The following is a 26,784-nucleotide window of genomic DNA, read 5'->3' on the forward strand; positions in this document are numbered from 1 at the left end:
TTGGATGCAGTACTTCGTACGTATACATACAAAAGAATCATGGAAAAGATGCACATCCATTACATTTGTAGTATAGTAGCCATCAGCAGCCTTACACCATTCTAATATGGTATGACTGCATCTGATTTGCGTTTCATGTTCGATTTAATTTTACTACGTACTGTATACAGTACTGTATTATCGTATGATCACATTCTCTTTTCGTGCTTTATTTCTTTCTGTGCTGAATTATATATCATATGTAATGCAATGAACAATCAGTAAGAGCAGATATTACTAATTACAGTATTAATGGAATTACAGGTAACAAAATATCGTATTTGGGGGTCTTCAGATTTCGCGGTATTTTCGAAATTTCCCCGCGATATGTATATATATATGGGTTATGGAAAAAACCCGCGAAGTGGTGAATCCGCGATTGTCGAACCGCGAAGTAGCGACGGTTCACTGTATTGCCAATACTCAAATTCTGGCTGTAACGGATCCTAGATTCGGGCCCTTTTAGATTGAGTGTCTCCATTCTGTAACTGATGATGCAGATCAACTGTTATTATGCCCTGTAAGAGCACTGAAGATTTTTCCTTAAACGTTCTGTTCGAGCCAGGCTACAGATCAATAGACTTTTTCATCACAGGCAGAGTCAAGAGGAAAGTTACGAAGAATTCAACATCTTTCTGGATCAGGAAGGTCATAGAGGGAGCCCTTCAAGGGGACCAGTCTCCTTTCGACCATAGGCCCTGAGCTCATGACTTCAGGGGCATTAGTACGTCCCTGGCTTTCAAAAAGAACTTTAATGTGCTGCGGGTTCTACAAATGGGCATGTGGAAGAGTTTACTTTCACCGCCTGTTATCAGGAGCCGTCTCAATCTTCCCCCCAATATTATTCACTTTCTGTGAAGGAAGGGAGTAAGGGGGAAGGTGGCAGAGACGGCTGAACTAACTGCTACCGGCAGGGTACCAGCCGGTAGCGCAGTCACCCTAGCAAGCCGGGATGATTGTCAGGATACCGGTGAAAGAATCTTGTGACGGCATGATGTCACTAAAGGACAGGGGGAAGGGTTGAGGGTCTTATAGTTAATTGATATCAGAGGTGGCGGCAGGTATGCTGCTTCACTCAAACAAATGAACTGAGGAAGCATAGCTTCCTGTGCTGACGACATCGTCGACGCTAAAACAAGGGCACCCTAAGTAAGTCACTATCTAAATCAAAGTAAGAACTTTGTTCTACTCGACGGCGATGAAGAGAGACAATGGCTGCCGCCTATGTCGGGGCGACACTCGGGGAGGGAAGAAGGGTTTAGCCTCTTCTCTCAGAGAGAATGAATATTGTAACTTATCTATAGATTCTAGAGAATGTAAACTCTCATACGAATCGAGAACGAACGATAGGGTGAGGCTAAACGTGGGGAATTACTTTACTAACGTATACAGTATATGAGCAAGGGTATCCTAGCTCTGGTAGGAGCCCCAGCCAAGGTAGTTGGTACCACCGGGGTTCCCGCCGCATACAATAAGTAAAGCCACATAATAGGAAGAGGAATAATTTTCATGTATGCAATATCACAGCTTGTATAGTTTGCCTAACTAGCTACCATTATAGCTTAAAACCGGGAATTGTCGCCCTACTGACTAAATAAAAATGATATTTTCATTATAAAACAAATTTTTTAACATACAGTACTTACCCGGTGGATATATATATAGCTAACGTCTCTGACGTACGGCAGAAAATTCAAAACTCGCGGGCAATAGTAGATTGGGAAGCTAGGTGTACTACTAGCGCCACCACTCGCCAGGATACTGGAACCATTCCACAAGTCCTCAGGTCTTCTCTGCCCATAGGTCCCTAGAGGGGCAGAAGGGAGTGAGTTTAATTATATATTTCCACTGGGTAAGTATGTTCAAAAATTTATTTTATAATGAAAATATCATTTTTAAACATTAGACTTAGCCGGTGGATATATATATAGCTGATTGACACCCTTGGTGGAGGGTAAGAGACCAGCAGTAAACAACATAGGAATATACCGTATTTCCCGTGTCATAAGACGCACCTTTTTTCCAGAAAAATTACCCCAAAAATCACCCTGCGTCTTAACACCAGGAAAAATTTGTATAGGAAAGTTTGACAACCCTCAAACACCCAACTATAATCACTTACAAATACTCACTCAACAGACATAAAATATAAACCACCAATTATCATTCATATGTAATGAAAAAAATATTTTCATATGCTTCGTTTATTATAGTGCAATAGCAAGTTATTTGTTTTGGTAATCAGCTGATGAATCGCTAACTTCCTTCTACAAGCAAACAACTGTGTAGTGGTCTTCTAGCAGACGACACTATTACAGTAGATATTAGTTGTTTATGCAGTATATATCTATTTTCTCATATTTTTTATATTTTGTAATAAAGCAATATTTTGATAATGACTTTTTGGCCTGAGTTCCGAAATAATACAAGCAAACAGTTGCTGAATACGACCTTGAAAAAAAAAAACATTTCACTGTTAGTTGAGTGCAGTGTTACCAAGTTAGCAGAAAACTAGAGCTAGAGTCACATACAGTAGCAAATGTAAACACCACTTGGAACACTAAACAAATAGTTGTTGAGGCAACTACGACTGATTTCAATGGTTTCTTTTATTAATATGTAAATAAATTGGGATAACTGGTGTTCAACTAAGTAATATTAACTTATGCATTTGCCAATATACCTAAAATAAAACGAAAATTTACTGTGCTAGACAAAATCTCACTAGAGTTTCGGACTAGGAATTGTAAATGCCAATATACCTAAAATAAAACGAAAATTTACTGTGCTAGACAAAATCTCACTAGAGTTTCGGACTAGGAATTATAAATTTTTTTTTTTTCCCAAAAATGCTTTGCTAATTCAAGGGTGCGTCTTACCACTTGTAGCGTCTTATCACAGGAAATACAGTAACTCAAGAGTTTTGATAAAAACAAACTTAAGGGTTCGTACCTAATAAGGAAGCTGACTTTTATGATTCTCTGCCTCATTAGTCCGCTATCCTTATGAAGCCCAGCGATCCACTCAGGGGGCGGAAAGACCTCTAGGAGCTGTCATATCTGGGGTGAACACCTCTATGACAGGACCTCAACCAATACCCTTGATCTGGGCGCTCTCAAGAAACAGGTTTGACCACCCGCTAAAATCAAAAGATTGCGGAAGACTGTCCCAGTCTCCACATACAACCAAAAAGACAATAGTTTCAAGAGAAGAAAAAAGGTATTAGGATTAGGGGAATGTAGTGGTAGAACCTTCACCCACTACTGCACTCGCTGCTACGAATGGTCCCAAAGTGTAGCAGTTCTCGTAAAGAGTCTGGACATTCTTTAAATAGTGTGAAGGACACAGATTTACTCCTCCAAAAGGTTGCGTCCATAATGCTTCGTAGGGATCGATTTTGCTTGAAAGCCACTGAAGTTGCCACAGCTCTGACTTCATGTGTTCGTACTTTCAGCAATCTAACAGCCTCACCGCAGTGAGCGTGAGCCTCTCTAATCAAGAACCTGACAAAATACGATAAGGCGTTCTTTGACACCGGTAAGGAGGGCTTCTTAACCGAAGACCATAAGGCTTCAGACTCGCCTCGTAAATTCTTGGTTCTGTCTAGGTAAAATTTAAGAGCTCTCACAGGGCACAGGACCTTCTCTATCTCATCACCAACCACATCTGACAGGTTGGGAATCTCAAAAGATTTTGGCCATGGATGGGAAGGACGCTCATTCTTGGCCAAGAAACCAAGTTGCAAGGAGCATACTGCCTTTCCAGTACAGAAGCCGACATTCTTACTGAAGGCATGAACCTCACTCTCTCCTCGCAGTCGCTAGACTCACTAGAAAAAGTGCCTTTAAGGTGAGATCTTTAAAAGAGGCTAAGTGTAAAGGTTCAAATTTCTCAGACTTAAGAAATTTCAGGACAACATCCAGATTCCAAGCTGGTGTCACTATCCGATGCTCCTTGGAAGTCTCGAAGGACATGAGAAGGTCTTGAAGGTCTTTATTGTTCGAGAGGTCTAGGTTCCTGTACCTGAAAACCACAGCCAACATGCTCCTGTAACCTTTAATGGTAGAGGAGGAAAAGTTACGTTCACTCCTAAGATGTAGCAGGAAGTCAGTTATTTGGGCTATAGAGGTATCGGACGAGGAAATTGAGGTGGATTTGCACCATTCTCGAAACACCTCCCATTTGGACTGGTAGATCCTGATGGTAGAGGATCTCCTTGCTCTGGCAATCGCTCTAGCTGCCTCCTTCGAAAAGCCTCGAGCTCTCGAGTCTCTCTTGATAGTCTGAAGGCAGTTAGACGAAGAGCATGGAGGTTTGATGGAACTTTTTCATGTGCGGTTGCTGGAGCAGATCTAACCTCATTGGCAGGCTTCTTGGTATGTCCACCATCCATTGATGTACCTCGGTGTACCATTCTCTTGATGGTCAGAGGGGAGCAACCAATGTCAACTTGGCCCCTTCGTGAGAGGCAAACTTTTGTAGGACTTTGCAAAGGATTTTGAAGGGGGGAAACGCATACACTTCCAGGTGAGACCAGTCCAGCAAGAACGCGTCGATGTAGACTGCCTCTAGATCTGGAACTGGAGAGCAGTATGTTGGAAGCCTCTTCGTTTTCGAGGTTGTGAATAGGTCTATGGACGGACGTCTCCATATCCCCCATAGTTTCTCGCAAACCTCCTGATGCAGAGTCCATTCTGTGGGAATGACTTGGCCTCTTCTGCTGAGGCAGTCTGCCATCACGTTCCTTTCTCCCTGTATGAACCTTGTTAGTAAGGTGATGTTTCTCTCCTTCGTCCAAACCAGAAGCTCCCTTGCAGTGAAGTAAAGGGACTGCGAGTGGGTCCCGCCTTGCTTGGAGATGTAGGCTAACGCTGTGGTGTTGTCTGCGTTTACTTGCACTACCTTGTTTCGGATTAGTCTTTCGAAACTTTGAAGGGCCAAAAGAACTGCCAGAAGCTCCTTCTGGTTGATGTGAAGACTCTCCTGGTCTTTGGTCCATAGACCCGAGCATTCTAGTTTGCCTAGTGTTGCTCCCAACCCAAGTTCGAGGCGTCTGAACACAACACATGGTCTGGGTTCTTGTGTGCTAGAGAGAGGCCCTCCTGAAGTCTGAGATTGTCGTTCCACCATTTCAGGCAACTCTTGACCGTCTCTGGAAGCGGAATGGTTACTGCTTCTAAGCCCTTCCCCTTGTCCCAATGCTGGTTGAGGTGAAACTGGAGAAGGCGAAGATTGAGTCTCCCTAGGGAAACAAACTGCTCCAGTGACGAGAGTGTTCCCAGCAGACTCATCCACTTCCTTACAGAACAAATGCTCTTCCTTCGGTAAAGACGAATCTTTATGAGAGCTTGTTCTAGTCTTGTGGGCGATGGAAAAGCCCGAAAAACTAGACTCCGTATCTCCATCCCCAAATAGAGAAATGTTTGAGATGGGGTCAGTTGAGACTTCTCGTTGACTAGGAGACCCAACTCCTTCGTTAGGGCCAAAGTCAATCTGAGATCCTTCAGACAGCGATCGAAGGACGACACCCTGAGTAACCAGTCGTCTAGGTATAGGGAGGCTCTGATACCTGTCGAATGCCGGAAGATCGACACACTCCGCATGAGTTTCATAAACACAAGAGGGGCAGTGCTGAAACCGAAGCACAGAGCTTGAAATTGGAAGACTTCCTTCCCGTATACACGAACCTTAGATAGTGTTGTAAGGTTGGATGAATCGAGATAATGGAAGTATGCGTCTTGGAGGTCTAGAGAGACCATCCAGTCGCCTTCCCTTACTGCTGCTAGCACAGACTTGGAAGTCTCCATTGAGAACTTCGATTTCAGAATGAACGTGTTGAGCGCGGTCACATCCAGCACTGGTCTCCAACCCCCTGAGTTCTTTGGAACTAGGAAGAGGCGGTTGTAAAAGCCTGGAGACTGGTGGTTTAGCACCTCCACAACCCCCTTTTTTAACAAAAGGGACACCTGTAGGCGCAAAGCTTGTCTTCTTGCGTCCTTCCGGTATCTGGGAGAGAGATCTATCGGCTCTTGGACTAGAGGGGGTTTCTTTACAAAGGGTATTTTGTACCCCTCCTTCAACAAGAGGACAGACCACTGATCTGCTCCTCTTCTCTCCCAAGCCTGCCAGAAGTTTTCCAATCTGGCCCCTACTGCTGTCTGAAGTTGAGGGCAGTCAGACTCTGCTATGACCTGATCTAGCTCCCCTCCTTTTACCTCGTCTTCCATCAGAGCGAGAGTTGCCTCTGTTGGAGGCTCTACCACGAAAGATAGGAATGAACCTCAATGCAGGGGTGTTCACCTTCGGTCTGCTGCCTGAAAACGACGAAGGCAGCAGCTTGCGAGCCGTTTTAGATACCAGGTCATAGATGTCCCTCAAGGCTAGCGATGAAGCTATTTCCCTCACAAGCTCTTGGGGGAAAAAGCGAACGAGAAAGCATAGCAAACAGAAGCTCCTACTTCTGGCAAGGAGTAACTCCCATAGCCAGGAAGGAGCACAACGTCTCTCTCTTCGTAAGGACACCCGCCGTAAACATAGCAGCAAGCTCATTAGATCCATCCCTTACGGCTTTGTCCATGCAGGACATAATCTGAACCACAGACTCATTATTACTAACAACAGACACTTTCTTACTCAAGGCTCCCAATGCCCAGTCTAGAAAGTTGAACACTTCAAAGGCACGGAAGACGCCCTTAAGCAGATGGTCGAGTTCCGAAGTGGTCCAAAAAATCTTCGCGCGTCTCATGGCCAGACGACAAGGAGAGTCTACCAGGATTGAGAAGTCCCCCTAGGCAGAGGCAGGTACTCCCAAGCCGAGAACTTCTCCTGTCTCATACCAGACGCTTGAACGAGAAGCAAGCTTAGCTGGGGGGAAGGCAAAGGCTGACTTGCCAAGACTCCTTTTGGACTGCAACCAGTCTCCCAGCAAACGCAAAGCTCTCCTACACGACCGAGAGAGCACCAATTAAGTAAACAGGGGAGCTTGTGTAGACGTCCCCAAGGTGAACTCTGAAGGAGGAGAGCGTGGTGCAACGGGCACAAAATGTGAAGGAAAAACTTCCTTAAAAACAGTCATAATCTTTTTAAAATCTAAAGATTGTTGCGAGGATCTAGGTTCCTCTTCCTCTGACAAGGTATCCAAAGGTACAGCTGTGGAAAGGGGATCATCCACTTCCTCCTCAAAAAAAGCTTCATCCGGAAGTTCGACGTGCTTGCGAGGCGGAGAATCAACAAAGTGCCGGGAACTGTGTGGAACAGCTTGACAGCCTGCATCAGCCTGTCGATGGGTAGCAGGAAGAGAAGGAAGATCGACGTCACGTCGGGGCTGCATGGCAGCATGCTGAATCCTGGGGGCCACGTCAGCGTGACGTGAAACTTCACGCTTGGAAGCATGGTGAGAAGGGTCACGCTTATTAGAACCGTGACGCTCCGCAAGCGAGGGTTCCTGTCATTCATGGGCTGGACAGTAAGACTGCTTTAATGAGGAAAGTCTCATCTGCATGTCATGCAGCATGCTAAAATTAGGGTCAGTCACAAGTGTGTCAGAGCGTGACTTCGGTTATGTCCATTCCGCAACGCCATTGATGACAACGGGAGCAACAGCACTCACGTCACGTCTGGAACGTCCAGACGAAACCACAGAACCGTGACCCTGCAAAGGGGTCTCCAGAGCAACCATAACAGATGTTTTAAGGGGACGTTTGGCAGGTGTACCTTCATCCGATGAAGGCAGCCGTTCTGGACTGCTCCAATGACTGCAACTTTGATCTGAAGGGATCAATTTCCTCTTGAGAGGTCTGGAATCCTGACGCCAGTTTTTTTTACCGACGTTAATGTCATCAGGGGATGAGGAGAACTTAACCTTGCCTCTCCCATGATAAGGGCGATCGTTACGTGCAACGTCAACCGCAACTCGTGAGGGGACGTCTGTTCGTGGGTTAAAACCTATCGTTCCCTTTCGTCGTTTGACATTCCTTCTCCCAGGGGTTGGGGAGGTTGAAAGCTGTCTTGGACTGGGTGAACGACAAGTACGAACAGACGTACCCTCCGCAACACTGAACACATTCTTCGCACTTTTATCACTAATACTGGCACTTTTCAACAATTTAACGTCCGCCATTAGCTGGTTCCTGTCCGTAGCAAGCGACTCGACCTTGGCACCAAGGGCATGAATCGCCTTCATCATGTCCATCAGTGAAGGCTCGTTAGTGCTAGTAGTGGGTTCATGGACTACCACTACAGGGGAAGGAATAGGTACAGGTACATGGGGAGAGGAAAATTCTCTAGTGAGAAGAGCTTCTTCTAACCCTATCTCTCTCTAACTTACGAGTGCACTTCACATATTCAAGCCACTCTGTATCAGATAAAATAACACACTCATCACATCGATCCCCTAATTGACATATTTTACCTCTACATTTGTTACAAATAGAGTGGGGATCAATCGAGGCCTTAGGAAGGCGGGTCTTACAGCCTTTCACACATTTCCTATACAGAGGGGAAGGGTCGACCATTTTGGTATATCCAGAGAGAGATCAAACAAGCAAGGGTCAAAAATGGTCAAATCAAAAAGAATTTCAAGAAAAGTCGTAAGAAAATCCAACCAAGCTGTAGAAAACAGGAGGTTATGCGCGAGCATGGAAGTTCCAATGTTGTCGCCACAGCGGCAGAGAAGAACTGAGGACTTGTGGAATGGTTCCAGTATCCTGGCAAGTGGTGGCGCTAGTAGTACACCTAGCTTCCAAATCTACGATTGCCCACGAGTTTTGAATTTTCTGCCATACGTCAGAGACGTTAGCTATATATATATCCACCGGCTAAGTCCAATGTTTAAAATGTGAATGTAATGGGCAACAGCAGTCGTAAAATGGCTGCCTCCCGTCTCTGCAACGCTCACCCAAACACACTTAAATTATTGGAATTTAACTGTAAAAAGGGAGACTAAAATTATACACAGAAAAGAATTAATACTCAACTTTCCAGAAGATGAAGATGCTGGAGATTGCATGATTAAATTCCAAAAACTAGTAACAAAACACCGGGCTAATGGGGAGCACAACATGCTTAGCAGGCTACTAGAAAAGGAATGGCATCGCGGTAGTAGTAGGGAAGGAGGTCCACCGGGTACCTAGAACGGTACCCCTTTCTTTTGCCACTCTTCCCCCTTACATCAAAGAGTTAAATCTATTCGGGGTGAAGATTGCCATGTGTCACATCTAGAATACGTCCCCTGATATTATGCGATGTCCTTTGTTGGATACTCGCGCCAGGAGTTAGAATCCTGGAGACCTTCGGTTTAATTTTCTGGGAGTATCATTGTAGCAAATATCCCTTAGAAGGCTACCTAAAGGAATCCTTCCATCAGGACGACATGGTCTGAGCCCAAAAATGTACCTTATGAAAATTATGGTAGCTTATAACACATTGGTGTTTATGTAATACTGTATTAACCACAGTATATAGATGTTTTGAATAAGTTAAAGGAAATAGTGTTAATATTACTCTAATTTGTAAGTGCGCATATCTATTCTCGAGAGTGGCAGGTAGACATCAGCTGGTCTGATCACAACCTAAAATGAAATAAAGGCAGTAATACTTGAATACATACTTACTTACTTGGTATACTTGGTCAAATTTAGAGGGTCTTCCTCATAGCTGTGGTGGTCCACCGCTGATGCCAGTCCGTGAGTCCTTCTTCATGAGGGTGATCTGGTCTGGCACAGAGTTTGTGGCTACCCTGCAGCACGCTGTGTAGCCTTACACAGGAGGCTCATCTGGCAGCGTCTGCAGGAAGGTGTCAAGTGCTTTCTTGAATTTGGCGACCGAGCAGCCTGTGGTGTGTCTGACATTTCTCGGCAGTGTATTGAACAGTCTGGGGCCGTTGTGGGTGAGACTGGAGGCAAGGAGGGTTTTTATCCTCTCTGGTGTCCTGGAGGAGAGGCTTTGTCTTGCACATGAGCGCCCAGAACGCTCACTTTCACGTGCCCTCAGTAAGTCAGGGGTAGGGTCAGGCACCTGCCTCTCCAAGATTTTCCAGGTGTATATTATTCTATATCTCTCTCTTCTTCTCTGTTGAGAGTAGAGTCCCAGCTTTTGCAGGCGCTGCCAATAGTTGAGCTCCCTCATTCCTTTAATTGATTTTGTGAAACTCCTCTGGACTGACTAGCTCCTGTATGTCCCCCTGTTTATGGGGAGACCACAGCTGGCTGCAGTAGTCAAGGATTGGCTATATGAGGGTCTTCCACAGTGTCAGCATGACCTCCTTGCTCCCTTGAATGGAAGGTACGCAGAACCCAGCCATCCATGCACCTGGCCCTAGTGGCGGTGTCCTTGATGTGCTGCTGGAAGGTGGCATCATTGTCCATGAGGACGCCAAGGCACTTGACTGCATTGCTGGGTGGGATTGGCTGCTGTGTTTTTGTCAGTAACTCGGTGGAGTGGACGAGTTCAGTATTGGGCCCCAGTCTCATTATTTCAAATTTATCCTCATTGAACTGCATGTTGTTTGTGTCAGCCCAGTGGAAGACCCTCTGGATGTTTGCCTGCAGCTGGACAACATCATCAGACGCACTGATCCTGTGGCTTAGGGTAGTGTCGTCAGCAAAGTCGTCAGCAAAGGAGGACAGGAAGGAGCCTGTGACTGTCTTTTCAATGTCGGCCATCAGGACCAGGAAGAGTAGGGGGCCAAGAACAGAGCCTTGGGGGACTCCGCTGATGACTTTCTCAGGCTGTGACTTGTGGCCGTCAACAGCTACTGCCTGAGTCCTGTTGGTAAGGAAGCTGTGCAGCCACACACCCAGCTTCCCTGCTATCCCCATGGCCCTCAGCTTGTGGAGAAGGATGCCGTGGTCCACTCGGTCGAAGGCCTTAGCAAAGTCTAAGTAGACCACGTCTACATTTTTGCCCTCAGCAAGGCCCCGGAGCAGCCACTCATAGTGGGCCAAGAGGTTGGAGAGAAAAGACCTTCCTTTACGAAAGCCATGCTGAGAGTTACTCATCAAGCTGGTTTCCTCAAGGTGGCTAATGATCTTGTTCTTAATATTTTCTCAAATACTTTGATGAGGTGGGAGGTGAGGGCCACTGGCCTGTAGTTTTTGGCTTGGCTTCTATCTCCCCATTTGTGGATTGGGGAGATGATGGCCTCTTTTGATATTGATGGTATAATGCCAGTGTCCAGGGAGCAGCGCCAGATTTTGTAGAGAGGGAGCGCCAGAGCTTCCTTGCATCTTAGTAAAAGGATGGATGGCAAACCATCTGGTCCAGCAGCAGAGTTGATTTTTAGTTCACTGATGGCTTCCTGTACATCAGTTATGGTGAAAGGGATGTTCACGAGAGTCAAGTGATGTTGGGTGTGCACCTTAAAGAATGTTAAAATATACCCTAAATTTAAAACAAAAGTACATAAATGCTTTATTAAAGCACAATTAACTATTTAAATAATTGTATTTTCTAGAATGCAATAATATTATTTCCTAAAAATAGTAGTCAGCTGACTAAATCAGATGTTTTAAGGTACGATTGGGAGCGAGAAATTATCTTTTGAATTCGAATGCTGTTCTTTAAGTTTCTTTAAAAGAAACAATTATTACTAATACAGTATATTTGTTTATAGTTGATAAGAAGATGCTATGTTTTGTTAGGAAAATATAAAAATAAAACATTTTGTGACTTAACGATGTTTACAATTTTACATAAAGTATTTGTCATTGAGAAAATGTAGACATACCATGTACGCCATCTCTTGGATAAAAATGTAAATAATCCTAGTTGAACGAAAGCAAACGATTTTACGATGAAGATAAAATTAATTCTCATTTTTTTCTACCTAAACACACAACTACAGTATATGATTATACTGAGCATATATATTAAGTAAATCCTTCCAAACAACTGTGCAAGTAGAAAAAAAGCACGATGATTGAAATACAAGCAAAACAGCGGTTTTTTGTTTTTGGTTATTATTGCTATATGCATTTACGCAATTATTATAATGTAACTAACGATACTTATATCATTATCTTTTAATTTTCGAACCCATTAAGTAGATGTCATAAATATTATTACAGTTATATTCACATATGCACAATTAACCAATTCCAATCTTAATAGAATATCAGAGTACTGTACTGCAAGTAACAGGTAAAAGCCAAGATTTTATTATTCTTTCCACAAATAAGAAGAAAACGAAGTCCCTCAGCGAGATCTATTAACTTACTTGGGGTTGAAAATGATTCTGAATGAGCTAAGTAATTGTTCTGTTCCAAATTGTTCTGTTCCAATTGTGAAGGTAATGTTAAGTATTTAGCATTCAAAGAAAGATTTTTTCTTGCCCTCAAGGATGTGCAAGACTAAAGAAAATAAAGCTTACCCTCTTCATGAGAATAGGAGCTTTCTAACTTCTTTAAGGTCTTGAGAATCATGGGAACTGAGGGGGAACAGGAGAGTCGGCAATCTTCTTCAAATAAGCTTTTCCTACCTTGAAGCGGGAAGCTAACTCATAACATAAATTTCTTGTTACAAGCAGATTCACTTGTAGAAAAGGAGGCAGATGCATGAGTAGGTAAGAGACCATGCTTCTAAAGCGGGCAACATTCTCCTTAAAAGGAATGAATGTTTATTCCATACTCTTCCTTTGTTGCCTTACGCATAACCAGCCTCTCTAAAGGAAAACTTTAAATAACTTAGAGCTATGCAAAAGGATTTTTCTACCTTATAAATATAATTGACCACCATCGGACAGTTCTAAAGTTACGAGGACAGTATTTACATTTCAACTTGAGAAATTTTACACTGAAAGCTTAGTTTCTATTTCAGAAATAATGACACCAATGGAGAGGGGGACCTCAAAAAACTTGATTCACGCTAATTGATCATAAAGTTCTTCACTGTGAGTGAAAAAAAAAAATTATCCCAGTATTGTATATAAAGAAACTTTGTATGAAGATGACTTTTAAAAACATTTCCAGGAACTGCACTGGATAGCCAATTTAAATGTCTTTACTGGGATTGTCTCATTTCTAGATATGTGATAAATTAGGGATTGTCTCATTTCTAGATATGTGATAAATTAATTTTACCCAGGTCCTGTACCAAGCCCAGTCTTTCTAAGGAAGCTTTCATAGCAACTCTCTCTCACAAACTCCTTTGCAAACAGGACCAGTGAATTTTCAGTGATATCAGTCTGCCATTAATCATGCAAAGTAAAGTGGTAAAGCACCCGCTTGAGAAGGACCCTGTACACCAGTTTAATATGAATTTCTCATCAACATGGAGCACAAAAGAATTAATAGATCAAAATGAAACGAAAGAACACCACAGAAAAGTAGTCAGAGTCTGCAAGAGCTTAATATATTCTGCAAATTCTGGCAATATGGGTTAGTACATGTACATGAAAGGGAGAGGTTGTAAGCCTAATGACTTCACTAGGCATCTAGAAACATTTCAGCAAGATCAGGTTTGTTTCTTCTATTGTTTCCAAACAGCTCCATTTTCTTACCCAATGCATTGTCATTGGTTGGTTAGTTATTTTTTTTTTTTTTTTATCATTTGGTTACTTTTCCTCTTTTGTTCTCATATTAATTATCTCTTCCTGTAACCCGTAGGTTGTATTTTATGTTAATTTTATAACACTAATTTGGAAGGTTTTTGAAATATATAAAGGGAAAGACAGTGAAATGAATTTGCTCTTGGATGCTCTTGGATCTTCATTTGGGGTTGGGAATTCTTTTGTGTGTAGTAGAGCTACCTTTTGAAAGTCAAGTAATGCTGCAAGTCCAAGAGCCCCAATAGGAGAATCAGGCTGCGGTGGTAAAGAAACAGCAAATTGAATAATAAAGTAGGAATGTACAGTAGAATAAAAATACAAATCAAGACAAATAATAATGATAAATGAATAATAAACAGAAACTATGAAATGAGACATAGTTAGCCTCCTCAAACTAAGAAGTGCAGTTCTCTTATGCACATTCTCCCATAACTAAACACTTTCCAGTGTCAGCCAGTATTTGTAGTCGCCATACCTGCACAAAGTGGGGAAAATGCAAATCCGGGCCTAGTATGTATCCCAAAGAAAATGGAAATGAGTAAATGGGCACTCGAAACTGTAATGGAGGCCATACTTGCATAAGATCATACCTGCATTTTGTATTGTATGTTACCTTTCACCCCCTTTGATCTATTAGTTTGAATATAAAAATGAATAACAGTACAGTATTTATTTCATAAGGAAGATCCTTTCACAATTAGTACAAACCTTAAATTTAGTTTGTTCTGTCACTAACAAAGCTAATGCTGAAACTAGCCAAAGGGTAGGAGAGATAGCCGGGGTTACTGGCCACCCCTCTCTCACACACACACTTGTGTATTCTGATCCCTTTTTTTCCTTTGGCTCAGAGAGAGTAGACGTTAGGTCTTCTCTCCCAACTGTTTTTACTGGCTTTTGACTTTTCTTTAGCTTTTCTTCCTAATTGTGATTCTATATATATCTGAACATTATTGTAATGTTTATAACTTTTTTCTCTTCATTAGTGTAAATGTTTTTTTTATTGTCAGCGTGTGGGGCGTTCGAGGATGAAGAAACCATCTCTTTGATCTTTTCCCGTTTGACGTCAGACAACCGTAGGCTGGTGGCCTTCCCCAGCTTCTCCAAGCACAGCCACCCGGCCTCTATCTCGGGAAAGTAGTCTTCTTCCTCCGTTCGGATGTTGACATTGCTTGCTCCCGGTGAATTCAGAGGGAAGACCTCTTCCGGCCTACCCAGAGTTGGACTTTGGTCTTTCTCCTCTTCGCTGACGGCGGTTCGGATTACTGCTCCTCTCGAGAGAACCCTCTCCTGTCTGTGGGTTAGGTTTCCCCCACACCTAAGGTGGGGAAGAGTTTTTAACTTTTTGTTTGTCTCCACGCTAGCAGCCAACATTGGAGTGCTGCAGTCCCGGACCTACGCAGCAGTGGATGTTCGAAATTCTTCGGAGTTCTGCGGGTAACCCCTTCGGGGAACATAGAAACAAGCTTTGGCCTCGTTTCTCAGGCAACACTTTATGTCGACATTCAATTTGAGATAGAGCTCGTTGAAGGGAAGCAGAGAGTGCTGCCCGGTGTTCGCCTCAAGGTGTTGGAACTCTCCCTTTCAAGGAAATGTGGCTCCACCAGCTGCTGTTCGGCAATCTTCCAGCGGCAGCAGATGTTGGTAGCCATTCCCATCCGCAGGAGAGCCTTCCTTCACCGGTTTCGGTCTCCCCTTCGGGGTGTTCCTTCGGCAAAAATTGGATTTGTCCATTCCCATCGTTAGCGCCGATGTTCGGTCTTCATGGGGAACCCAGAGAATAAACTTTGGCTTCTTTATCAGGCAATACTCAATGTTGACCTTCAATTTCAGACGGAACTCGTTGAAGGGACGCAGAGTGCTGCCTGGATGTTCGCCTCCGGGTATTGGAACTTTCCCTTTTGAGGGAGAGTCCTTCCACCAGCCACTGTTTGGCAGTTTTCCTGCTTGTGGGGAGACTTGCCGACAGCGGCAGCAGATGTTGGTTGCCTTCCCGTCTGCAGGGGGACTTCCTTCGCCTGTTTTGGTCTCCCCTTCAGGGGATTCCTTTGGCGGGAATTGGATTTGTCCTTTTCCCACTCTACATCTTCCAAGCAGCCCTCGCCCAGATCTCGTCTTGTCGAGATTCCTCTCTCCCTGCTGTCTCGTCACCCCAGCAAGACTTGTCTCTCCAGCAGAATAGTCTCGCTTCTCACCGATCGTCAGCTTGTCGAACTCCATCTCACTGATCACAGATCACTAGCTAGTTGTTCGCTGATCACCAACTCACTGATCCCCTGCTCATTATTTGCCGATCGCAGATTTCCAGTTCACCGATCACCAGTTAGCCAATCGCCAAATAGCCAATCACTAGCTCGCTAATCCCCTGCTCGTCGATCGCCAGCTCGTCGATCACCAACTCATTGATCGCCAGCTCGTCGATCACCTGCTCTCTGCAATCCTCACAGATCTTCGGTTCGCTGACCGTAAACTCTCTGAACTCCTACTGGCTGATTGTCAGTGCATCGCTCGCTGATCGCCAACTTGCCAATCACCAATCGCCAGCTCATCGTTTGCCGATTGCCAACTTACCGATCACCAATCGCCAGCTCATCCTTTACTGATCACCATCTTGCCAGCTCATCGTTTGCCAATTTCCAGTTTGCGAATTGTCAGATCGCTAAGCGCTTTCTCGCCGATCGTCGACAATATCCGATCTTCAGTTCGCCGATCATCAGCTTGTCGAAGTCCAAATAGTCGTTCACCAATTGCCAACTTGTCGTTCGCCGATTGCTGAAGTCCTGCTCGTCTTTCGCCATTCGCCGATTGTCTAACCTACTGCTGTTCTCCAGCTCCCCGATTGTTGATCGTCAGCTTGCCTATCGTAGTCTCAAAACGCTGCTCGCCAGCTCACCAATCTCCAATCATCTACCTACAGCTCGCCGATCGCCACCTCACAGCTAGACTATTCAACAGCTCACCTATTTGCCGCTCTTCCATCGTCAGCTCACCGATCGCAAGCTCTCCAGTTGCCGATCCCCAGGTCGTCAATACGCCAGATCTCCGATTCGCTAGCTCGTTGTTCGCCAGCTGACCAATCACCGATTCAACAATGAGACAATCTTCACCTTCCTACCGATTGCACTGGTCACCATCTCGCCACGCGACAGCTTTTCGCAAGTCAACTTGATGTTCGCTTGCTTGTCGTTCACCAGCTCGCCATTCGCTTGCTTTCCGTTCGCTGTTCGCCGGCTCGTGATCACCACTAAGCCAACTCAGGATTGTCACTAGTCAGCTCTTCTCTAGGTTGCTGTTCCTTCTGGGGTAAAGACACTTCCGGATGATCCGTTCTCTCGGAGAGACCCATGGTCATGGAAGCATGGGCTTCCCGAGCCTCTCTGTTCAGAGTGTACTGCACTCTTTTCTAGACTCTCTTGTGCTTAGGTGTTACTTGAGTAGCCCACCCACGCAGAGTTGAAGGAGCTGCTCCCGAGAATCTTTTCGGAGAGTGCTCTCACCTATAAGACGTAAATTGTCTTCTCACCTCTCTCTTAGGCTTACACTACTTCGGTAGCCCTGCCACATACAGTTGAAGGAGTTTCAACGCAGATTTCCTTTTGGGAACCTAATCCAGCACTCTCCATCAACAACTGGGGTAATGCACAACGGATAACATTTGCACTCAATACCCCTCTCGCCTTTTGGGTTTTGTATGTTTCTCCCAAACGGGCTTTATTCGGTTCCCTAAGTTTACATCTCCTGCGAACTTCGAAGAACCCCCATTCACGTAGCCAGGTTTCTTCATCGAATCTGGCATGTTTGTGGACATTCGTCCTTCACGAACCCACTTTCTAAACCTACACTTCATTCCTACTACAGAATGGCTTACGTGCCATGTGCCTCAAGGAACAGGTTGCTGCTTTGGCTGCTACCTCCTCCCTTGTTTCGTGTATAGTATGGGACTAAGTCACGAGATGACTTTGCATGGATAGGAACAGCGTTAGTTATGCAGTCTCTGGCAGAAAATCGGATCTCAGACGTGGTTGTAGAGACAGACTCCTTGAATCTGTGCGAATCTGTTCCTACCCACTGCATCGGGAGGTACAAGCCCATGGGGTTTCCCCCTCATTCTCTCATTTTTAGAGAATTGAATTCAGTGATGTCTAACGCGAGAGCTAGGGCAACTTAGTTGCTAGAATTCCAGTCAACCCTGGGATGGGTGACTAACTAGAACACCACAAGTTGTCGGGATCTTGTGTACTCCCGGTCTCCATAGACCTATACGCCCTCGGACCTTCGTGTGAGCAACCTTCAGCCTCCTTCCACGAAATCCTTTCATGGAGAAACATATTTGCCCAACCCTTCACGAGATTCAATCTTGTTTGCAAACATAGACAATGACTCTTCCGTAACCGCTCTCCCTTCGGCCGGAGTTGTTTGAAAAGAATATCTTCCTTTCTCATCTTGGAGCGAGGTTTTTCCAGTAATGAAAAAACCCGTCTTACTAGGTACAAATAGTTGGCTCATGATTTTTGCCAAAGACAGAGAGTCCACTTCCAAGGCCCAAGGGATACTCTCTTGTCTCTTCCATCCTCCTTTAGGAGGTGGAAAGCGGTCAGGTCAAAGATCTTTGCGATTGGAACATATGGTCTCGTGGGAAGACGCAGTTCATCAAGATATCGCCGAGCTATTTTTGGTCACTTCTTACGTTAGCCCCCAGATTTAGCCTCTCCTCGTGGAATGAGTTTGATATTCAAACCCTGTCATGAGAGGGGAAAGCTTGCGATCATACAAACAGGATCGATCACTAGTCCCCTTTTCGGGACATCCGTCTTCAGTCTGTCATGTCGGGGAATGGGGCTTCAGTTTAGCTAAGCACCAAAGGTTGTCTCGGGGGTTTTACCCTAAGGTCAACCTTCCCCTTCAGGATCAGCCTCGTCTCTGAAGATTTCGGACTCCTCCTCCGAAACAGTTTACTATGATCTGAGGATTGGAGTAATCTCAAAAGAGACCAGACTGTTATATCGAATACGGGTATCTATAGACATGGTCATCAGCTTGCGGAAAATTCCACAGGTTTGACAAGTGTCAGTCTCCATCGAATTCAATCTCTTCAGGAAAAGCTAGATCCCAGGTCCTTCAGCACTAGGGATCCTTACTTTCCTCTGGTTTTCTATGAGATCCAAGCAAGAGACTGTCCTGATAAGGAGGTTGCAACACAAGAATCTCATCCAGGGAGTCAATCTCGTCAGTTTTCCTGGATTTGACGTTTCTTATGGTAGCATCAAAGAAAGTGGTGGGAGGCCACATATGGTACCACATGTCCTCAGGACTATGGTCAGAGCACAAATGGCGCCATCTCTTAATCTCCTGGAAAGGCCATATTCTTCCTCAGGAAGATTTGCTTACAGTGACGGCAGTGATTCCTGTTTTCCCGATCACGGGAAACACTTCCTGCACCTAAGTGGTCTCCCCTTGGGGGGATCCTGTCTATGGGTTTTGAAATTTATCCAATCCACCCCTTCTATGGGAGACTTCCTTCCCCAGCCTCAGTTCAGAGGCCTTCCTTCGGGAAGCAGTGTGGATAAAAAATGACAGCCATTGATCTTCTTCCTGCGAGAGAAAGATCGCTTTCACCTGTGAGGCTCCCTTTTTGAGCAATTCCTCCAAGGAAAGATGCTTTCTCCCCTCTACTAAGCAGGTCTCGTCAGCAGTCTTAGCTCATTAAAAGACTCGACTAGCCCATCAGACTCACTTCGCTAACAAGACGCAGACTTGTCTTGCCTAACCGACATGTCTACAACATAGGAGAACCCATTGAGGACTTCCTTTACCACTAGATGCTCCGTGGTGAAGATCGTGTAAGGCTCATCTCTCTTCTCAAGGGCACTATTCCAGTAATATACCCTCAAAATTGCCAGCGAGAGTAATGCCTCTCCTAGATTTAGGCAACGAGTAGCCATTGCTCATTCCTTGAGCACATCCTCCAGACTGCAAGGATATATCTTTCTCCCTCATCTCCAATCATTGCTTTTCACAGTTTGAGCCTGTATTAAAGCCCCTCTGTGGGGCACTGGTTCAGTCCTTTGGTCCTTGGGTGCCCCCTCACCAATGACACAGGACCCCTAGACAGCAGATCTTCACCCGATCCCAAAGACAGGGTTCTCCTGGTGTTACCCTCGACCAAGAGAGTAGTAGTACCTTATGGGGTCGCCCTCAACATCTCTCTCGCTGAAGAACCAAAAATTACACAACTTTTTTCTGGACAGCATCGAACCTCAGGTTCAATCCCTCTGGACTGGAAATCCTCCTTATTGTGATCACTGGCTATTACACCAGTGATTAACTTGAGGTTATACCTCGAGGGAGATACAATAGCTCACCCCAAAGGTTTGCCACGCTTCGCGAACCCCAGGAGGGTCAAAGGAGGCTCATCAGGATCTCGTTTGTGACTGGGACCCAGAGGGTCATATACCAGTCATTGAGCTCGTAACGTTTAAGGGTGGAATTCGCCCATATTTACAAGCAGCTACTTTGTGTCACAGGCCATGCCAATGGGAAGGTGAAAGCTTTTCTGACCTTTACCTCCCCCTTCCTGCAAGACGTGATTCACAGGAGCATGCAGATGTTGTCCATTACTCCTGTGGTGGCTACACAATAAATTGATTTTAACACCTCGAGCTCCTTGGTGGACAAGTAGCAGATGGTGAGGGAAAAGTTAACCAAGAATAAGCCTGGGATGACTGACAAAGAATGACTGGTTCTCTTTCTTTCTTTCATCTTCCCCCCCTTTACGGGGCAACAGCTCCTACGGTACTCAGCAAAGCTGACCTCTAGTGACTGCAGGTATAACCATTTACGCAGTAGTGTAGTTCCTCCTCGCTAAAAAGTCTTATGGCTAGTTTCAGCTTTGCCAAAAGGATATTCCTTATTAAATAGATAAAAGGTCTGTACATTAGGAAAAATACAAAACTTCCAAATTTGTCAAATTGAGCCTAAATAACAGAGAAGCCAAAATTTTAAAAATTAACTCCATACCTAAATAGTATTCACATAGTAGATAGTATAGTCTGGGAAGAACTGAATGCAAAGATGTCCAATTTTATGAAAATCTTACACAGAATGCTCCATGAGCTAATTAAGAAAGTTTAGAATTAATAACCAAATCATGATTAAATAATTTAATAAACCTAAACTTTATGATCAACAATTTAGCATACGAAGCAATTGCTGAAGACTAGACAGGACCCTTGATTTGGGCTAAATATACAACAAATGTTAACCATACCCTATTATTATTATTATTATTATTATTATTATTTGGGAATGTTTGAAACCTGAAAGGATAAATTGAAACGTTTCCTCTTTACAGGTCCAGAAAAATCTGGAAAGATGTTCCGTACCAATTTTATTTTACAATTGAGGATAACTTTTTGTAAACCATCCTTTGACTTCAGTTAACTTCAATACTTATTATTAGCACTATATTCATATATTAACTACCATAGACCTCTTTTTCTGGCATTCAGCGACTTCAGGTCTACACTTGAAAGATTGTATTGATCTAAATAATTTAGCTTCATTTACAGAATTAACAAGTTTAAGGGGCCAAACTAAATGCCATGCATAACATAAGCAATGTAAAAAATGAAGTGGCCAAGAACACAGTAATCATGTGAACACCAAAGATTACATTCCTATAGTCACCCTTGTTCCTTTCAACAACTGCTCTTTGCAACCTGATAGTAAAATATCCAAAGTAAAAGTAAATATTATCCACCACTATCTGTTGAAAGTTAGAAAAAAAAATGATAAACATGATTGAAAGCAGTACTAAGCCAAGACCAATCATGAATTCCATGACCATAAATGGCGAATTTCTGTACAACATTGGAAATTGTAATAAAAACATTACAAGGAAACGAGGTCCTTGTGAAAGCCAAACTGTAAACTTTACTTTCAATTTATGCATTCAGGGAAGTCTTTATATGAGTTTTGAAAAAATTTCAGTAATCAGCAGGGCTATAATTACCACAAGCACATTCACTCTATGGAGTAATACTACCAATTCTCCTACTAGTTAACAAAGTACCTCTTAGGGTGCGTTCATATGATCCAGCAATAACCATTGGGCAAACAGTTACCAGACAATGAGGGGCAGGAGAAATGAGCAGCCAACGCCAGGAGCACGAAAACCAAAGACATTGGTCTGGCAATGCTACCTGATCTAGCTTAGTTCCATAGTCCCTTTACATGTTCAACGGGCAAAGTTGAACACCTATGTCAACAAAGTTACTAAACTCACAATTGAACTTTGAACTTGTGAGTTATTTGGTATGAAATCTTTGTTATGGTAAGCAGCAACATTAATATGAAAATAAAGAAAATTGTATTAAAGCATTGCAATTGTAGCACTTTGCAAGAACTGCCAGGGGAACTCATAACTATTTTGCAAGAGCAGCAAAATTGCTACGAATCAGACTTTAGTCAAATTATGAGACTAGGTAGAGACACATTATACCTTCTTTCTAAAAAAAGTTGGTAAAACCATTTATAACCATTCAGATAATATTTATGAGAGACAAAACTAACAACTGGATGTTATATAGTGAATATGTCACTCCATGAATCATGTTCCTGTCAGTGTCATCACTCCTTGTGCAATCTATGAACATGGCAGTTTGTTTGCCTGTATTCTCCCCTGACGTCATCAGTGATCATTTCCATTCTGTATTGTACTCTGGTAATTAAGTTTTCCCATCAGGCACTGCCCATTCATGTGGATGCATCCTCATAACCAATACAAAAAAACAACCAAAAACACAAAGAGCCAAGTAATCTGTTGTCTACACGAACGAAAGTAAAATACCATCTGGATCTACATCTCTATAACCATCAAGGGTCAGGTAAAAGGTTCTCAATTTTGTGGAATTGAAAAGTTAAACTTGTCAGTTTCAGATTAGGTAAAACAGGAATTCAGATAGTTTGGTGAAAGAATCACTCTGCCAAGTGTCAAAATGAGTTGCCTTTTCCTTTGGACAGTGGGTGACATAAATCTGGCTCATGCTAAGGAGGAACCATTTTGAGGCTCTACACCAAAGAGTGCAGATTTGATGGTTCTCACGTTGTACAAGAAATTTCTTTCTTTTTTGATGGAGTATAGTTATTTCGAGTCAAGTCTGATCTTTCCTTTTCCAAAGATAAGCCTCCAACATACTTGAAGATTTATTTCCCAGAATGGGTAGGCTACATAACGCAAATGGGAAATCAGATATGTCTTAAAGGTGTATTCTTGACCCATTCAAGCAAGCAGATACCCTTTGTATTGCCAATCTGGATTGATTTTATCACCAGATCCAAATAGGCTAAAAGCTGAGACTGCGTTCTAATCACTCCCAAGGCCTGAAGATTTTAAAGAAAATTTATACATACAAATATAATCTCTTCCTTTCCCATCTCTGCTACCTTTATTTCAGTTATTTATTCCAGAGTGGTATACTGTATGATTGGCCACTGCAGACTGGTGATGGTGAGAGACTTTGGTCTGACCTCTCACAGCAAACCAACCTAGTATGGGTGGCCCTGACCAGTACATTTTGCTGATCATGTCGATAGACAAACCCTTTCAACCACATTAAGGTATCCTCACTCGACTAAAATCAAGTCATCCTTAAATATTCAGTACAGAAATGGGTAAATTGTCATATAACACTATCAGCAGCCATAATTATATTATACAACTGGCCCAGACCTTCTCCTTCAACAGGATGCCAGTCACACTTCAAAGAGAAATGTTAGAAACATATTTACCCAAAAAGAAAAAAAAATTGTTTGGGACTATTGCTGATGTACTGCCTCTCATAATGAGAGGCACAGGAGATTGGCTTAACAACTTATGGCCCAGGCCCAAATCTATAAATCCAATCCATGGCTATCCAAAGAAGGGAAATTGACTAAATAATCTTTAGGGAGATTCCATTCCCATTTCCAAATAGTCTTCTTCTCCACCCTTTGATAGAACCCAGGCTGCCTAGATTTCCCCCAACTGAATAATTGAAAGATCTTTGTTTTACCTTGTAATTTCTGACTTTTGATAAATTCTGATGAGGCTTAAATTGCTCCCGGAGAAGTTTTATTGGGGTATGTCCTAGAAGTATTGTGTGAACCAGAGTTCCAACAATTATGCGGAATTTGATACCAGGTAACATTGGTTCACCAAAAAATAGAGAGCATTAGGACCACTGGCAGTATTGGAATGGCCAGAGCATATTATTATGGTCTTATGTAGAGGATGAATGACCGATACTGTAATTAACTCTGTGTTTCTGATGATATCAAATGAAGACTCTTCCCAGCAATAGAAATCACGATTTCATTCGCAGAAAACTTTTGGCTAACTTTACAATTATATTTTTGATTGTTTTAGGGCTACTCTTTTCCCATACGGAAAAAGTTCAAAATAAAACAGTCTACTATCTGACATAAAAAATAATTTAAATACAAACAATAAGAGAGATTCATTGCTATATGATTGCAAATAATAGCGACCACCAAAAATCCAAGTAATTCAAGCTTAAACATTAGCCTGAAAAGCATTGATGTTTTAGTTAGAATCAGTAATGTAAACTGCAATCAAGAAAAATACTAAAATTGATAATACTGTCATATTTTATTCACTCCATAGTCAAAGGCAGCCAATAGGGAAAGCAATTAAACATTAGAACGCCTTGGTCACAACTAAAGTCTATTACACTATGCATGGGACTCCAAATAAATAAGCAATACAAATGAGGTAGCTCTTAGTCAAGTATTGGGCATAAGCCTTACCAATATTCATCACCGAAAGGCTAAATCAGAATGACTATGCTGAACTTGTTCCAAAAATAAAAGGATACAGGTAGCTGAGTACATAAATCTATATAATCAAATTAATTTTAACTAGGATACCACTGATCAGCACTGGCCAAGCATAGAACTTAGAACTCCTAGAAACATAGCAGCCAACAGAAAAAAGAACATAATATACAAGGGTCACGCTAATAACAGTATCATTTGATGAAAACTGCAACAAAGTGCTATAGACAGAAAATATAAGCCTGCAACCACCATCAGCAGACGATCCTTGAAATCCCTTCGTAAAGAGAAATAGGAGAATCTGGCCTAAAATTATTCTTAAAGAACATTAAAGCTACAAATAGCCTAGATAATGGTTCTTCTAACGAGTTATGACACAATTTTGTAATACCAAAGATTATTTTTCCTATAGGTGTTTCTCCCCAACCCATAGGGGGTTAATATCATCAATGCTCATAACATAGTGTAATGAAAATATTATTAAATGGATACTGCAGTATCCTTTCCCCCATTAGCTGTACCCACTTTTTAGCCTCCAACTATATTTCCGTTCCTTATACCTTTATTCAATCATGCTATCCAACCCCTTTCGACTTTTTACTTAGTGATGCAACTGGAATATGTTTCCCAAATTTTACTCAATTGCTCTTATGATGGGTGCAATGGCTCAAATTCTATAAGTCCAAGTCCCTAAGTGGTTCTATATCCAAATTCTTCTTATGAAGATTGATTTGTATACAACATTATGGGGTCTATGGCTAACCTGTCACAATCAGTCTCAAAAATTACAAAACAAAAGCTTCTTTGCCACCTCCTTGTAAGGAAGTCGAAGCAAGTGGCGAAGAACTGGCTACTGAATGCATGTTACTAATCTCTCATACTCCTCTCTGCTCCTGCTACTACTACTACATCACTTTCCTAAGTTCCTCTCTCCATCCCTCTTCTTCCTCCACCCCAAGCATCTTAACAAGGAAATTGGAAACTACTTAAATAGCCAAAGCCAAACTCTCTGTCTTTCAGTCTATCATGTTTAAAGCATATACTGTATTTTATCAATTATTATTATTATCATTATTATCATCATCATCATCATCACCATCATCATTATTACTAGCTAAGCTACAACCCTATTTGGAAAAGGTAGATGCTATAAGCCCAAGGGCTCCAACAGGGAAAAATAGCCCATTGAGGAAAGGAAATGAGGAAATAAACGATATACAAGTAGTAATGAATTAAAAAATATTTTAAAAACAATAACAACATTAAAACAGATATTTCATATATAAACTATAAAGAGACTTATGTCAGCCTGTTCAACATAAAAACATTTGCTGCAACTTTGAACTTTTAGAAGTTCCACTGATTAGATCATTCCACAACTTGGTCACAGCTGGAATAAAACTTCTAGAATACTGTGTAGTATTCAACCTCATGATGGAGAAAGCCCGGGTATTGGAATTAACTGCATGCCTAGTATTACGAAAAGGATGGAACTGATCTTTTATTCTAGTTTCATCATTTTACTTTTGCAATTTCCTTATGACCCTTCATTTAATTTTCTTCATTCCTTTTCCGAGCTACAGTATCACCCTTTTCCTATACTTTCCTACCCAGTCACTTGTCTCATCCCAATTTTTACCCCTTTTCCACCACTACCCCACAAGTTCAACCCTTTCTCTTCTACCCAACAACACACCCAAGTGTCTTAACATTATCACTGGCTATTATAAAAACTGACGATAATCATTATACAGAAAAATAAACAACGACTATTATTATACTGAAAAAAAACAACAACAATTATTTTATGGGTAGGCAAGAAGTTTTATGAGGTTGATTAAATAACCATGATAAGGAGTGAAGGAGAGGATGATGGAAATTAAAGAATGGGGTCGGAAAGAATATGATAGAGAAGGAAAAGTTGTAGAAGCAACAGTACTGTTAGTAAGTATTACGAGTAATAATAATAGTAAGTAGTTGTATCCACAATAATAGTAGCTACAGTAGTAGTAGTAGTAGTAAGAGAGGGGGAGATAACTAGCGCATGTTTGGTGGCTAGTTCTTCACCGTTGGCTTAGATTTTCTTTCGACGATAAGGGTAAAGAAACTTTGGATCGTGATAGTAAATGGATATAGAATATTAAGGCTGTACGAGTTCCTTTCAAACGATTGGTTTCTTAAATTATAATGGCACATTTTCACCATGTTCAATGCACAATGAAAACTTTCTTTAGTCTCTTACATTCTATTAATATGGTTTGCCAGTGTAATATTTCACTTTACCGATTTATTCATGTATGATATCTTTCCATCAATAATAGCTGAAAAATCTGAGATTTTATTTCATAATGCGGAGGTTGGAACCATTCATT

General features: G+C 42.5%; 1 protein-coding gene across 7 annotated transcripts in view; it reads left to right on the top strand.

Annotated features, from left to right (window-relative positions):
- Positions 1 to 26,784, top strand: part of LOC137624514 (neuronal acetylcholine receptor subunit alpha-7-like) — a 290,907-nt gene that overhangs the window by 263,201 nt on the left and 922 nt on the right. The gene's annotated exons all lie outside the window — the stretch shown is intronic.

The sequence above is a fragment of the Palaemon carinicauda genome, chromosome 31 (assembly GCF_036898095.1).
Source record: "Palaemon carinicauda isolate YSFRI2023 chromosome 31, ASM3689809v2, whole genome shotgun sequence".
NCBI lineage: Eukaryota > Metazoa > Arthropoda > Malacostraca > Decapoda > Palaemonidae > Palaemon > Palaemon carinicauda.